This window comes from Eumetopias jubatus, unplaced genomic scaffold (genome assembly GCF_037043125.1).
Source record: "Eumetopias jubatus isolate StellerSeaLion01/CBP00866 unplaced genomic scaffold, mEumJub1_p1.0 scaffold_4, whole genome shotgun sequence".
Taxonomy (NCBI): domain Eukaryota; kingdom Metazoa; phylum Chordata; class Mammalia; order Carnivora; family Otariidae; genus Eumetopias; species Eumetopias jubatus.
Window position 1 is genome coordinate 183,691,263 of NW_028274810.1, and position 16,584 is coordinate 183,707,846.

A 16,584-nucleotide genomic window follows, 5' to 3' on the forward strand; every position below is an offset into this window, starting at 1 on the left:
TGTTTTTGTTGGTTTTTTAAAAGCATATTGTTCTTGCAATACATCCAAGTTGTGTGTATCAATAGTTGGTTTTGTCTTATTGCTGGGTGCTATTCCACAGTGTGGATATTCCAGTTTGTTTAACCATTCATCTACTGAGGGCCATTTTGATTATTTTCAGTTTTGAGTCACTAAATATAAAGCTGCTATAAGCAATTATGTACAGGTTTTGGTGTGGACGAAAGTTTTTGTTTTTCCTCTGGGATAAATACCCAAGCATGCAATTGCTGTGTTATATGGTAAATGTATGTTTAGTTTTTAAAGAAATTGTGAAATTGTTTTCCAGAGGGTGTGTACCATTTTACATTCCTCCCAGTAATGTGTGAGGAATCCAATTTCTCTGCATCTCACCTGCATTTGGTATTGCTAGTACTTTTTATTTAACTGTTCTGAGTGTGCAGTAGATATTTCATTATGGTCTTAATTTTCATTTCCCTAATGGCTAGTGATGTTGAACATTTTGTTCTGTTCTGTTTGTCATTTCTAGCCATTTCTGGTGAAGTATCTTTTTATGCCTTTTGCCCATTTTCTTTTTTTTAATGAGTAAGTGCCCAGGGCATGGTCAATTTTATTAATTTTTCTTTTTAAATTAATTTAATTAATTAATTTTTATTATGTTATGTTGGTCACCATACAGTACATCATTAGTTTTTGATGTAGTGTTCCATGATTCATTATTTGCATATACCACCCAGTGCTCATTACAACACATGCCCTCCTTAATACCCATCACTGGGCTAACCCATCCTCCCACCCCCATCCCCTCTGAAACCCTCAGTTTGTTTCCTAGAGCCCATAGTCTCTCATGGTTCATCTCCCTTCTGATTTCCTCCCTTTCAGTTTTCCCTTCCTTCCCCCAATGTCCTCCGTGCTATTCCTTATATTTCACATATGAGTGAAACCATATAATTGTCTTTCTCTGCCTGACTTATTTCACTTAGCATAATCCCCTTCAGTTCCATCCATGTCAGTGCAAATGGTGGGTATTCATCCTTTCTGATGGCCGAGTAATATACCATTGTATGTATGAATCACATCTTCTTTATCCATTCATGTATTGAAGGGCATCTTGACTCCTTCCACAAAATGTCTATGCTGCCCAGAGCAATCTATACTTTCAACACCATCCCAATCAAAATACCATTGGCATTTTTCAAAGAGCTGGAACAAATAATCCTGAAATTTGTATGGAACCAGAAAAGACCCCAAATCGCCCAGGAAATGTTGAAAAAGAAAAACAAAGCTGGGTGCATCATGTTGCCTGATTTCAAACTATACTACAAAGCTGTGATCACCAAGACAGCATGTTACTGGCACAAAAACAGACACATAGATCAATAGAACAGAATAGAGAACCCAGAAATGGACCCACAACTATATGGTCAACTAATCTTTGACAAAGCAGGAAAAAATATCCAATGGAAAAAAGTCTCTTTAATAAATGGTGCTGGGAAAATTGGACAGCTATATACAGAAGAATGAAACTCGACCATTCTCTTATACCATACACAAAGATGAACCCTAAATGGATGAAAGACCTAAACGTGAGACAGGAATCCATCAAAATCCTAGAGGAGAACATAGGCAGTAACCTCTTCGACATCGGCCACAGCAATTTCTTTCACAACACGTCTCCAAAAACAAGGGAAACAAAAGCAAAAATGAACTTTTGGGACTTCCTCGAGATAAAAAGCTTTTGCACAGCAAAGGAAACATTCCTAACATTGTTAGGAAACAAAACTAAGAGGCAACCCACGGAATGGAAGAAGATATTTGCAAATGACGTTACAGATGAAGGGCTGGTATCAAAGATCTATAAAGAACTTCTAACTCAACATCCGAAAAACAAATAATCAAGTCAAAAAATGGCAGAAGACATGAACAGACTCTTCTCCAAAGAAGACATACAAATGGCTAACAGACATACGAAAAAATGCTGATCATCATTAACCATCAGGGAAATTCAAATCAAAACCACACTGAGATACCACTTTACACCAGTTAGAACGGCATAAATGAACAAGGCAGGAAACAACAAATATTTGAGAGGATGTGGAGAAAGGGGAACCCTCTTACACTGTTGGTGGGAATGCAAGTTGGTACAGCCACTTTGGAAAACAGTATGGAGGTTCTCAAAAACTTAAAAATGGAGCTATCCTGTGACCCAGCAATTGCACTAATCGGTATTTATTTACCCCAAAGATACAGATGTAGTGAAAAGAAGGGGCAATGAACCCCAGTGTTCATAGCAGCAATATCCACAATAGCCTTTTGCCCATTTTCTAATTGGATTGTAGTTTTATGGTAGGTGTTGGAGGGTTCTCAATATGAGTCCTTTGTCAGCTAAATGGCTTTTAAAGATTTTTTCCCAGTGTCTAGCTTGTCCTTTCATCTCTTAACAGAATCTTTCATACAGCAGATGTTTTCCATTTTAAGTCCAATTTATCACGTTTTTATTTTAGGAATCATGCTTTTGGTGTTATGTCGAAAAACTCTTAACAAAGCCCTAGGTCCTGAAGATTTTCTCCTGTATTATTATTTAAAATTTTTATAGTCTTAAATTTAAATATATGATCAATTTGGAGTTAATTTTTGTGTAAGTTGTGAAGTGTAGTTTGAGGGTTATTTTGTTGTTTTGGCCCGTGGATATCTGACTGCTCTAGCTTCGCTTGTCAAAAAGAAGCAATTCTTCCACTGAATTGCTTTTACACCTTTGTCAAAAACCAGCTGATTGTACTTATGTGGCTTTATTTCTGGGATTTTTATTATGTTCTATTCATCTTTATGTCTACCTCTCAGCCAATACCACACTCTTTGATTGCTGTGGCTCTACAAGTCTTGAAGTTGACAAGAGTGATTTTTCCCACTTTGTTTTCAATTTTTAGAATTGTTGGAACTAAAATAGTTCAGTTGCCCTTCCATATATATTTTAGAATGATTTTGTCTACCTCTCCCTAAACACCTTCCTGGTATTCTGATAGATACTGTGTTAAACTAGTGTTATCAATCTGGGGAGAAATGACATCTTTACTTTGTTGAGTCTTTCAATTAATCAACATGGTATACCTCTCCATTTATTTAGATATTCTTTCATTAGTTTTCAGCATAAAAGTTCTATACATGATTTATTAGATTTCATTTTTGAGTTACTGTAAATGGTATTGTGCTTTTAACTCCAGTTTCTATGTGTTCATTGCTGGTGTAGAGAAATACAGTTGCTTTCTATATATTGATCTTGTGCCCTATGACCTTGCTGAACTTAGTTCTTTGTGTGGGTTTTCTTTTCCTCCTTCCTCCCCCACCTCCCTCCCTCCCTTCCTTCCTTCATTCGTTCCTTCATTCCTTCCCTCCTTCCTTTTGATTCCTTGGTATTGTCTGTATAGACCATTATGTTGTCTGCAAATAGGGACAATTTATTTCTTCTTTTTCAAACTATGTATCTTTTATTTCCCTTTCTTGCCTTACTGCTCTGGCTAGAACTTTCACTATGTAAAGTAACAATAGTTGCAGGGGACATCCTCACCTTGTTTCTGATCTTATGGGGAAAGCATTTATCCTGTTTCAGTTTCATTCAGCTTATTCAATGTTATGTTTTTTGCCAACTTGGGAAATTTCAGCCATTATTTCTTTGAATACTTTTTCAGCCCTAACTTCCTTTTTCTCCCCTTCTGACACTCTCATGATAGAGATTTCTCCATTTTATTTTATTTTATTTTTTTATTTTATTTTTAATTCCAGTATAATTAACAGAGAGTTACATTAGTTTCAGGTGTACAATATAATGATTCAACAATACTATACATTATTCAGTGCTCTTCATGATAAGTGTACTCTTTAATCCCCATCACCTTTTCCACCCATCCTTCCACCCCACCTCTCCTCTGGTGAAATAACCATCAGTTTATTCTCTACATTTAACAAAATGTTAGATTTTTGTTATAGTTCCATCAGTCTTTCAAGTTCTGTTCATGTTTTCTGTTTGTAATTCTTTTCTCTCTGTTGTTGAGACTGGTTAATTGTTATCATCTGTCTTCTAGGTCACCAGTTCTCTCCTCTGTCATCTCTATTCTCCTGATGAGTCTACCCTTTGTGTTTTATTTTGGTCATTTTAATTTGAATCTAGATATTTTTAGTTCTAAAATGTCCATTTGGTTCTTCTTTATATCTTCTACTTCTTTGCTGGGACTTATTATTATTTTAATTTGTTTTAAGTGTTTTCATACTTGCATGTTGAAGCATTTTTTTATGATGACTGATTTAAAATCCCTGTCAGGTAATTTTAATGTCTGTGCCATCTTAGTGTTGGCCTCTTTTGGTTGTCTTTTCTTATTCGGTGTAAGAAATCCAGTGTTAGATTTTTAAAAAAAATTTTTTAATTTTATTATGTTATGTTAGTCACCATACAATACATCATTAGTTTTTGATGTGGTGGTCCATGATCCATTGTTTTCGTACAACACCCAGGGCTCCATGCAGTACTTGCCCTCCTTAATACCCATCACTGGGCTAACCAATCTCCTCTCCCCCCCTCCCTTCTAGAACCCTGTTTATTTCTCAGATTTTCAACTGAAACTTGGAAATGTTGGGTCTTATAAGATTCTGATCTTATTTAAATCTTGTATTTTAGGACATCTCCCCTAACCCTGATCCATGGTTAAAGAGGGGGACCTCCTTGTTATTGCCAAATGGGGGCAAAAGTCCAGGTTCTCCATTCAGACTCTGTTGACATCTGGGGAGAAGGGGCTCCTTGTTATTGTTGGGTGGGGGTAGATATTCAGGTCTAGACCTCCTTTGAGGTCACCATGTCTGAGAGGAGGAGGGGAACCTTATTTCTTCTCCCCATGTAGCATCTGCTGACACTGGGGTGAAAAGGTGTTCATTAATGCTGAGCAGTTGATTTAGCTCTTGACTTTATACTAGGCCTTCTCTTAAATCACCCCAGCCTGAAGAAGATGGGAAACCTCATTATCACTGGTGTGGGTGGAAGTCCAGGCTCCCCACATCAACAGGGGATGGAGAGAGAAGCAGGGATGAAAGTCCCAGCTCTCCACTCCCAGTGTCCTTCTCTGACACCATCCTCAAGGAAGGAAGAGATGGGGCACTGCATTATGGGCCTGGGTCTCCACTCAGCCTTTGCTGGTCGGGGCAGGTGGGTCTGTAGTTTTCTGTGTTTGGCCTGGGTAAGGTGGTTATTGTCCAAACATTTTTCTCCTTTGTTAGGCTGATCCTTTGAGTTGAGAGACCAAGATTTTGGAGGATGTTTTTGTCTGTATCCATTGGCAGTTCCAAGTTGCCGGCTTCTCCAGTATTCACTTTGGGTATTTGAGGCATAAAAGAAAATTCATATGTCATTCCTCAGGTCTTGAGGTCTCTTGCTAGTCTGTCTGCTTCTCTCTATGTTTCAGAGTCTTTGTATGCTTGTTTTATGTATAATGTTGGGGGTTTTCAGTTGCATTTAATAGGAGGAGAAAAGTGTGTTCGCTTCATTTTCTTGGAAACAGAATTTGCTAATTTTGTTTTATAATTGCATAAAACATTTACATATTTCTGAAGTCAAACTTTCAAAATAAATTATGTTCAATTAAGTCTAGCCTTTATCTTTAATTTGTCCAACCTCATGCTTCCTTCCCCTTTAGATAATAAGTTTTTTTTAGTTTCTGGTTTATATTTTCATTTTTAATGTAAGCAAATGTATATTATTATATATAATAAATATATAATATATACACATATAAATTTATAAATAAATATATGCTCATATTTATTGAGGTTGGATTTATATATATATAAGACATATATATGTATGTACATACAGATAAATAAATATATAAATAATTAAATAAAAAATGTTTTAAAGAAAATGACAGCCTATCTTATGCACTTTTCTTCACCTTACTTTTTCTCACTTAATATACCCTAGGGTAACTTTATGGTAGTATATAGAGCTATTCCTCATTCCTTATACAGCTGCATAGTACTCCTTTGTGTGGATGTGTCTAGTTTATCCAACCAGTCTCCCATTGCTAGACTTTTGTGTTATTTGCTGCCTTTTGCTAGTTTGATACTTTTCCAACCTCAATAAATTTATTTAAAAAGCAAAGTATATCACTATCATAAAATGGAAAACAAGTGACTCTTACTATGTGTAAAAAATAAATATAAAAATGAATAGAATAAAACCAGAACATTTTAATTAAATTCCCTCTTGTTACTATTACCTGTTCATACTTTTACATATAGCATGATCTTTCTTCATTAGAAAAAAGAGATCAACAAGTGATTGTGTTAAAAATGAATGGTAACAAAAAAAAAATGAATGGTAACTTTCTTTTTAGTGTGATCATGGGAATGCAAAGACCAATAAAATGGACTAACTCTTGCAGTATGTGATTCCCAGTGTCTCATGCCTTGTCTTTGTTCCATCAATATCTAAATGTGGACGGTGGGGGAAATAGATGAACGGGGCTCAAAGGTAAAAAGAAAAAATAATAAATAGAACAAAAACTCTTAAGCAACTTGAACTCATACATAAACATTGAACACAAAGAAACTTTTTTTTTTTTTTGTCTATCAACCCAGTTGGCATTTGTTTACCTTAATAACATTGTTTTTTTTAAATTAACATATAATGTATTATTTGTTTCAGGGGTACAGGTCTGTGATTCATCAGTCTTACACAATTCACAACGCTCACCATAGCACATTTTTTACATGCAGTATATAACTGAAGGTTACCAAGTAGTTTGACTTCTGTAATGAGGTGTCAAAGCATGCATTGTCAAGGATCTTCAAAATCATATCAAAAAAGTAATCACATTCTTGACAGGTTTGCAAAATAACACTTCAAAAATAGTTCAAGTTATAATGAAAGTTATAGTCTATTAATCAGTAAGGTTATTCAACTGAAATCCCCTTTCATTAAACATTAGATTAAGAAACATTTTAGATAACATAAATATACCTCATCCTTTACTTCCTACTCCCCAAGGGGGACAAAATGGCAAAATAATTCATTCATACCACCTTCAAACTTCTCATGCTCTCCCATTCTCTGTAGAAGATTCAAGTTACTGTCTAAAATGAACATGGGGGCTCCTGGGTGGCTCAGTTGGTTAAGCATCTGCATCAGTAAGGTTATTCAACTGAAATCCCCTTTCATAAACATTAGATTAAGAAACACTTTAGAACATGGGGGGGCTCCTGGGTGGCTCAGTTGGTTAAGCATCTGCATTGGGCTTAGATCATGATCCTAGGGTCATAGGATTGAGCCCCACATCGGGCTCCCTGCTCAATAGGGAGCCTGCTTCTCCCTCTCCCTTTGCTGCTCCCACTGCTTGTGCTCTTTCTCTCTCTGTCAAATAAATAAATAAAATCTTTTGAAAAGATAAAATGACACATATGAATTTGCTTGCTAAACACAAAATCTAAATAAAAAAGAATTAAAAAAACCTAAAGAAGACTCTTTTAAGCTCAAAGCCTGAAACAGCTAAACTTGAATCCAACACACACTACTTTTAGCGTCCAGGATTTCATCTCTAATGCTTACAGATCATAACATTAGTGTAATAAAATATGAACAATAATTTAAAAAGAGCTCCCCCAAACTATACTCATTTAACTTTTCATTACCAGGTAGGTTTGGAGTACATGTCTAATGTGGCCCATGAATTAGTTTCAACCACATATATAAAGATTTACTCTTTTTTCCTCCTGATCTTAGAATGTCACAGTGAAAGAAGTAAATCCTAGCTTTAAGGGAGCATTCTCCGATGATGAAATAGGGAACTGAACTGAGTTGCCAAATCAAGACACCATTGTTCACCAAGTTCAGAGAGGTGCTCTCATGCTGATACTTATTTTCAACTAACTGAAATTCCCTAAGAAGGAAAATTAACTCAAATAACAAGATGTCCAAAAGTAGGGTGTGCTTCCTCAGGTCTCTAGATTTGCTTTTTGGAGATTTTCTTGGCTCTACTTCCTCCTCAGTTTGGCCACAACATTCTAGGTATCAAAACCAGATAATGGCAAGCTCCAGGAAAAAAAAAAAAGAAATGTCTTTTCTGGGTGTTGTTTTTAAGAGACTTTACCAGAGCCCCTAGCTTCTCACAAGCTCAAATTGAACCATATGTTCGTTGACCATGTCAACCACTGGGATGGATTGCCATGAGTCTTAATAACCAAAACTCACCCCTCGTAAGTGAGGACGGAGTTACCTGCTCCTGAAGAACACAGCTACTGGGAGAGAGATGGAGAACTTAAAATCTGGGTTGTGTTTTGAAGGATGAGAATGTTAGAGAGTAATCAACAGTGTTTACTATGATCATAAAGGCATAATAGCCCTTATTCTGCTCCCCCATCTCAGTAGACTGAAGACACAAATTAGTACCTAGTGACCCATTTCATTTTACAGATATGAAAATTAGTGCCCAGAGAGGTGGCAGTCCTATTCCTAGTCAAGGACAGAGATAAGACTTGGAGTCAAGTCTCCTGATCTCTGCCCAGAAGTTCCTCCCCCAACAAAAGCCAACTTGTGCACCACTAATTGCATGAGATTCCTACACTGGGAGGCTCTGTCCTGTAGCAAAAAGAATGTATAAAATCCTAGGTCATGTGCTTTCAGTCCTTACTCTGTGCTTGGATGCTAGTGTATTACCTCATGATACTCCAAACAATACCATAATGCAGGTACTTCTGTAATTCTCATTTCACAAATGAGGAATCTAAGGCTTATTGCCCCTGGTTCCATAACTCATAAATGGGGATGTGGGTCTTGATCAGAGTCTATACTGACACCAAAGTCCATACTCATCACCACTGTGCACAGAACCATGCTCTGTGATCTACTCTGTCTGCAGCATGGGTCAGTGGAATGCCATGCAGGCAAAACTGATTATGGGGATAAAAAACCAAGTGTGATTCTCAAACTTCCTGGTTACTATTTATTTTTAGGTGTGTTAGTTTTTGAGGCTTGTTTTCTTCACCTGAAAAACTGGGTTGATAATTATTCCATATATATCCCAGGTTTGTTTTGAGAATTTCTATATTATGTATTCCTATATAAATTTATTTTGTAAGCATTTACTTATTCCTTCATTTATCCAGTCAGACAGTATTCAACAGCTACTACTAGCCAGATATAGTCCTGTAAGCAGTGGAGGTCACAGTGTTGAAGCAGGCCGGTGACATACCCAAAGATGCTTTCAGCTTAGCAGTGACTAAAACGTGTGAATAACATTTTCTGGAATCAGAAGGCCTGAGTTCAAATCTTGGTTCTACCACTTCTGGTGTCTGAATGTGAAAAGATTCCCTAATTTCACTAGCCTTCCTTTTTATTTTCCCCTTGTAAAATGTAGACAATGACACTTAATCCTGTGAGTGGTATTGTATAGTGATGAGAGAGTGAATGTAAAGACCAACCAATAATAGTATAGTTTTGCAGAGAGCAGATGATATGTAAACAAAACCAAAATCCATTCAGGAAGCATGGATATTTTTGGAGATGTCTGCTCCAGTCTTATGGTGATATGTTTTAAGAAATCAGTATATGTACAATTGCCAAGTTGAGATTCATGGTACTTATGAATGCATTAGAAGTTCATAATTAAACAAACCCAAGAGAAATTAAGCATCATGAAACTCACCCTGAATGATTAAGCTACAAACCCATCTAAAATTTAATTTGATGTTTCTGTAATAATCTGACTTCATGGAACAAATTCTTAATTTGTTAAAGCTCAGAGTAATTTGTACATGTCCTCTTAAGAAGCAGACCTCCATAACATTCTTAATTAAGTTCATTAAGTAATATATTTGAGAGGAAAAACACAATCCTTACCCATATAATTTACAACTCTTCATTTAATGTCAAACAATAAGCTCTAAAAACAAATGTATATACATAAGTGGAATAAAAATAGTATATTTCCTATTCCAGATACCCAATATTAGGGTAAAATAGCCGACTAACAGCTTGGGGAATAGAGGTGATGTTTTCTCAAAGCTTAACATTAATCGCTGAGTGCTGTCTACTTCAACTCTTAAGTATATCTTAAGAGAGTTCCCTTTTCTCTAATCTGGTTGCCAGGGTTTTTTTATTTGTCTGCCATCAGAGTGCATAACCAAAACCAGTATTTTGCTTTTTCCTACTTAAAATCTCCTACTTAAAATGCTTCAGGGTGATGTCTTGTCTCTCAAGCATTGTCCACAAGGCTTTGACTGATCTAGTGGTTGCTTCATGTCTGTTGTCCCATGTTGGACATTTATTGCTTCACAAATGCAGATAATGCTTTTAGTTCCAGGAAGCTGCCATGCTGGTTTTCATCTCCCTATCTCTGCTTATGCTGTTTTATCTAAAATGTGTACTTAACTCCCTATCACTTCACTGCCAACTCTTAACCTAATAATCTCTCCAGACTCAGTTGAGTTGTAGACCTTTCCTAGAACTCTTATAAGCAATGTTATAGACACTGGGACAGGCAGGGCCATGTGTTGCAAAGGAAACAAACAGTGGTGGGTTGTCTAGGAAGCTACTTTAGATGGAAAAAGAGAAGGGTTTCCTGAGAAGTGGATGTTAGAGCTGAGATTTGAACAGTGAAGGAGAGGAGTCAGGGGAGTAGTGTTCCAAGCAGAAGAAAATCAAATGCAAAAAATAAATAAATAAATAACAAAGCCCTCAAGTGAGAATAAATTTGATCTATTGAAGAATCGGGAGAAGGACAATGTGGCTGCAAGAGAACAAGCAAAGGGGAGAATGGTGGGAGAGGAGCTTTGAGGACCAGAATTTATGGACCTGGTGCTTTTATGTGCCGAGTAATGAGACTGAATTTTATTCTGACTGTGATGCGGTATCACTGTAGAGTTTTTTTTTTTTTTTTAAAGCAGCTTTATTGAGGTATACTTGTCATGCACATATTATAGCTTACAGTTGATATACTTTATTTTTTTAAAGATTTTATTTATTTATTTGACAGACGGAGACACAGCGAGAGTGGGAACACAAACAGGCGGAGTGGGAGAGGGAGAAGCAGGCTTCCTGCTGAGCAGACAGCCTGATTCGGGGCTGGATCCCAGGACCCTGGGATCATGACATCTGAGCTGAAGGCTTACTTAACCGACTGAGCCACCCAGGCGCCCACAGTTGATATACTTTAACAGATGTATACACCTATTATGCCATCACTGCGATGCACAATCAAGATAGTGAACGTATTTGTCACCCCTTCTTGTCATTTCTTCACCTGATTAGCCCAGGCCCACCTGGAATAATTTCCTTTTTGGTTAACTTAGTCAACTGATTAATGATTGTAAATATATCTGTGAAGTTCCTTCACCTCTGCCATACTTATTTGTTAGAAGTAAATTAAAGGTCCTACCCACACTCAAGGGGAAGGAATAATATAAAGACTTGGCTTACTGGGGGTCATTTTAGAATTCTACTTACCATAACAGGTCTTTCACATATTTATCCTGAAGATGCTACTGTAAATGGCATTTAAAAAATTAATTTCCAAGGGGCACTTGAGTGGCTCAGTTGGTTAAGTGTCTGCCTTCGGCTCAGGTCATGATCCCAGAGTCTTGAGATCGAGCCCCACGTCAGGGTCCCTGCTCAGTGGGGAGCCTGCTTCTCCCTCTCCCTCTGCCATTCCCCCTTGCGTGTGCTTGCTCTCTCCCTCTTTTTCTGTCAAATAAGTAAATAAAATCTTTAAAAAAAATTAATGTCCGGGGTGCCTGGGTGGTTCAGTATGTTAAACATCTGACGCTTGATCTCAGCTCAGGTCTTCATCTCAGGCTTCTGAGTTCAAGCCTTGCGTTGGGCTCCACGTTGTGTGTAGGGCCTACTTAAAAAAAATAAAAGTTAAAAAAATTAATTTCCAGTTGTTTGGAAATAGTCTGACATACAGTTTATTTTTGTATATTGCTCTTGTATTCTGTATCTCACTAAACTTTCTTCTTTAAGTCCCAGTGATTGTATATATATGATGGCAAAGATAGTCCCTACCTGTTAGGGTAATTTGGAGGATTTAATGTAAGGGAGTCTGATATATTATAAATACTCAATAAGTGTTAAGATGATGATGATGATAGCATTTGAGCTTATTTTTGTGTGTTTTTCTCCTTTAGTAGATTGTAATCTCCATAAAGTTAGGCATTACATCTACTTTATTTTTGGATAGTGGACCTACCCACTACATTACTGTGTGCTCAATAAATATTTGGTATTTACTGATGACTTATAGTGCAAATGGAGATAAGGATATTAAGTGAGAAGTTACTAAGGAGAGAGAATAAACAAAAAAATGTTTAGTCTTTTAACTGAAAAGGATATAGAAAAGAGAAAAGAAATGAGTCTGACTGCTAGGTCTCTGGCTTGAGTGAGTGGTGGATCATCCCCCATTCACCAACAGAGAAGGAAAACTAAAGGTTTTGGGGAAAAGGGAAAATACTCAATTAGAACTTACAAGTTGAAACTGGCAATGGTACATCAAGTGCTGATGTAGCCCAAGTTTTGACAATGTATATATATTTTTAATTGAGCCTTTATGGTGCTCTAATTTAGGCCCACATTTGGGAAATTTGATGGCACCTGATTTTGTGCTTTTTTTATTGTGATAAAATACATATATATAAAACTTACTATCTTAAATATACAGTTCAGTCATGTTAGGTACATTCATATTGCTGTGCAACCATCACCAGCATGCATTTCCAGAATTCTTTTCATCTTGCAAAACTGCAACTCTGTGATGGCACCTGATTAGAAAGAGAAATTTAGTGAATTATTGTAGAAGATTGTTTCCAAACAACATAATTTTTTTGGAGAAACTTAAAAAACAGTGATATCATAGTGATTATAAATGATTCATGATTTTTATGCAAGGTTTTTATTTTTAGAGTTATTTTTTAGGCAACTACCTAATCATTTATTCAAGATGGTGCAGGTTATCATAAGTAATTGCTACATATTTTGTCTAGAAAGGCAGGGGGTGTGATGACATCCTACAGGTTTATGTGGGGTGTTTTTTGAGAAATAAACTTTTAAAATTAAAAATTTTTATTTTTCCTTAAAAAAATCATTGTTCTCTTTTGAAGTTAAGAGGGCTCAGTTCTGGAAATCTTGGGTCAGGAATTGGACATTTCAGATAAATGATTCTACTGGTTATATTGAAATCAAGGGCAGGACAGACACTCTAAGGCCAGGAGCATCTGGTTGTCTGTAGAATAGAGACCAGCTTCCACCTTAGTGGTTGTGACTCCAAATGGTCTTTAGGGTTTGAGAGAATGAGGAGGCAGGTGGTGATGCCCATGAGACCTCAGACCATAGTTGATACGAAGTGTGGTTATTAAATTTTAAAAAATCATAACATTTAAAAATATCATTAAATGGCTTTTGTAAATAAGGTGTCCTATGAGGGTGTTTTCTGGATTTTTGAGAAGGAGTTTAAGGCAGATCATGAGATTGCCCTCACAAATATGATGTGTGTCCTTTGGGCTGTAGGAACATCTGGGTCCAGAAATACAAATGGTGACAGTGACCAGTAGCATAATAACACATAAGAGGCTGCAAAGTGTTTTGATTCAGACTATTTTTTTAAAAAAGATTTATTTATTTATTTGAGAGAGAGAGAGAGAAAGAGAGTGTGTGGGGGGAGTGGCAGAGGGAGAGAATCTTCAAGCAGACTCCCCTCTGAGTGTGGAGCCGGACATGGGGCTTGTTGTGGGTCTTGATCTCACGACCCATGAGGTCATGACCCATGAGATTGTGACCTGAGCCAAACCAAGAGTTGGAGGCTTAACTGACTGAGCCACCCAGGTGCTCCTGATTCAGACTATTTTTAGGAATGCTACAAATGTCACTGTTGTTCTAAATGAACTAAGGATGCAAGGTTGCTGCGTTCCGGCTGGGACTGCCTCTGGCTGGGACTCCGTCTGTCTGCAGCGATTGCTGATGATGAATGATTCAGAGGACAGCTCCATTTGAGAGAGGAGAAAGAGTAAGCAATGATACATTATTTGAGGCTTAATAAATGATTTCAGACCCTATCTGAAAAGGGTCCATTAGATTTAAATAGGTTTTTCTCCCAAATCCCAGTTTTACTTGCACAAAGATGTCTCATAATAAATGCTCTTTTTATTAATTCTACAAGGTTAGTGTAGCAATGTAAACATGGCAGAACGGGTCCTGTCATCCTTTTCCTTTTATATATCTGTGGCCCCTGAAGTTACAGGTCAGGTTGAGAGCAAAGTAATCATTGTGAGTATTTCATCCTTACATATGAATGAGTCAATTTCTGAAGTGAAGCCTTTGTCCTTTATTTTATCCTTGCACAAATGAAGTTGCCTATCAAAAAAGTAACTTGAATCGTGCTCTCAGATATGTATTAACTTTCAAAATGTCTTCGATGTGCTTTTCAGTGAGTTAAGAGAGTACTAGCCACCACGATAGTGCTTCCCCAGTCTTAGGCCTTCACACATTTTCCATGTGGAGCCCGATGGGGATGAGGAAGGATGTTCCATGCAGCCATGGTCCAGGCATTCAGGCTGATGGAGGGTTCGACACCTTGCATGCGTGGTGCCTGTAGCTAGCTTGGTGTTGATATCCAACTGGGCAAGGAGGGAAGAGAGAGAGCCTAAGAGAACCACGTGGAAGGCTTATTTGGAGCACACCTGACTTCCCCCATATTCCATAGGCCTGAACTCAGCTCTTTGGCACCTGGAAGCCGGGATTCATGGAAACATATTTGCTCTCCAGAAACATCTCTACCCTGTAGAAGGTGGACAGTTTGCCATCTCTGCCACCAGGGTTATATGAGAAAAGCAACAATCAGGTATATAGGTAAGTTGGAGACATTTTAAAAATTTACCCATGAAACTATAAAAATTTATCTAAATTTTAAATTTGGTTGTAACCAAACAAGGAGATATGGGTAAAACATTATTCCTCCACCCCGTTCTCTCTCTCTCTCTCTTTCTCACTATCTTTCTCTCATTTTTCTCTGTTGACAGGACTTTCTAATGACAGACTTTGCTTTTGGAAGGTATCTTTGAAATGCATTGTCTTGATGTTCTCCCTTACACTTTAAAAGAACGTAATGACCAAACAACTCAGTTCCTTATTAATACCGTGCCTCTTCTAATTCCTGGCGTAGTGCTCTGGAGTCCACCCTACTTTGCAGAAGTCCTGTGATGTCTGATGCTGGTTCTTAGCTCTTCACTAACTGTTTCCCTCCCTATTTTCTCAGCCAGGCTGGTTTGCAGAGGGAGGATCCTTTCACTTGTGTTAAAGTTACAGCAGGGGTAGAGGTGCAAGGGGATCATAACCTGTTTCATGGTACCTGGGATTTTTTAAAAATCAGGTATGGTAAGACATGCAGACATGGAAATGATTCCCAGAAGGAAGATGTTTTTATCTTACTCGCTGTCCCCTAGACACAGGGAGGCATGGCGCTCCACACAGGGCCTTGTGGGAAAGCAGGAACGTGGGATAAGCAGACACACAGAGAGGACTCTGAGTGAGCAGGAATCTTTATTGTGGTTTTTGTGGGAAGAAAGCAAGCTAAGCAAGCTAAGTGGGTTTAGGACTGGCCAGTTAGAATGTTTTCAGTGGGGTCTGGGCATAAGGATGGTCCTAGGTGTCTAGTACCTGGCCCTGGGGTGATTAGGGCAGAGGCATAGTGGTCCAGAGTGAGATCAAGGAGGTGGTTGGGAGTGTGGGATGTGGGTTGATTCATTTGTGTATCCCATGTCCTGTCCCAGGAGTATTTACTGTCTCTAGAAACTGGCTAAACCTGGGAAGAGCAGCCCCTCTAGGGTCAGTAAAACCCCAGATGTTAGAGCATCATGAATACAGAAAATAAGAAAATGTAGTTAATACAAAACCCAATGCTAATCCTTTGTGTATTCACTACATTGGCTTAGATGTAACAATGTAGAAACCAACCAGAGGTAGCCTTTTCAAATTATTTATATTTATAAAAGCAAAGGTTTCTCTAATATAAAACTGTTAATTTATCTCAACTAGACCTTCCTACTAACATCTTTCTCTCTCTCTCTCTCTCTCACACACACACACACACACACACACACACACACATACACACGTTTATGGTGGAAACATAGTAGCTAAGACCTTAACTGTAGGTGAGCGTCTATCTGCTGATGGACCATGAGCGGCCCTGGGGGTGGAGATGCTCTGTCCTTGTGGCAGCAGATACTACCACTGCACAGTGGGTTCGGGCAGGAGTACTTGCCTGAGTGACGAACGGGTCTCTAGCAAAGAATGGACCTCTGGCTTGAAGAGAGCCCTAGGACCTGCAGGGGAGCAATGCTGCTGAGGTATGGAAGCTCAGGGTTTCTATATGGAGTGAACCCTACTCTGTTGATCCCATGTATGGTTCGTGCACATGCTGTCCCTGCTTATATCTGAGTGATGGCAGGTTTCACATATACGTAAGTTAGGCAGCTCAGCATGTGGATCCAGGTGGGATGAGTTAGCTTTCACTGGGATGTGGCTGTTGTGTATTGGCACAGTAAAGTGTGTGCCAGCCC